This window comes from Limulus polyphemus, unplaced genomic scaffold (assembly GCF_000517525.1).
Source record: "Limulus polyphemus unplaced genomic scaffold, Limulus_polyphemus-2.1.2 Scaffold13311, whole genome shotgun sequence".
Lineage (NCBI taxonomy): Eukaryota > Metazoa > Arthropoda > Merostomata > Xiphosura > Limulidae > Limulus > Limulus polyphemus.
The window spans coordinates 1-857 of NW_013678921.1; positions in this window are offsets into that span (position 1 = coordinate 1).

Consider the following 857-nt stretch of genomic DNA (forward strand, 5'->3'; position numbering starts at 1 on the left):
CAATGTTTGAGAGGTAACATCAATGTTTGAGAGGTAACAAGTCACTTCAATAAACCAGAAAAGGTGGGATATTATAGTACAAAGTATTACTACTATTTATGTTATTTTTAGATCTCCACCCATGTAATATTTTAAACAGTTAACTTGTGAATATTGAATAATTTAACCAGAATTTAAACTTCACAAAAAATGTCCTAATTCAGATACCTGGTATATTAACATACAAGGAACCTCAATATGGTGGAACATTGATTTTCGGTATGTCCAATAATTCACATCTAACACTTCCATCTATAGTTAGGATATATTACCCTCATTTGTCCCATTTCCATACAGTTTAACAAGAAATCACCATTGACACACTGATATACAGTCCACCTAATGATGAACTGCAATTTATTTAATAATTTATATTTCTACACAACAACCCATTTTATTACTGGTAGTAGCATTTATTTTACAAGTTTAGCATCAGATAACGTTTTGATAACTCAGTATTAATGGGGGTTTTCTAACCATTATCCTATACCCAGTATTAATAGGGTTGTGTTAATTGTTATCTTATACCCACTATTAACGGGATTGAGTTGTATTATCTTATACCCAGTATAAATGGGATTCAGTTGTGTTATCTTATACCCACTATTAACGGGATTCAGTTGTGTCATCTTATACCCAGTATTAATGGGATTCAGTTGTGCTATCTTATACGCACTATTAACGGGATTCAGTTGTGTTATCTTATACCCAGTATTAATGGGATTCAGTTGTGTTATCTTATACCCACTATTAACGGGATTCAGTTGTGTTATCTTATACCCAATATTAATGGGATTGAGTTGTGTTATCTTATACCC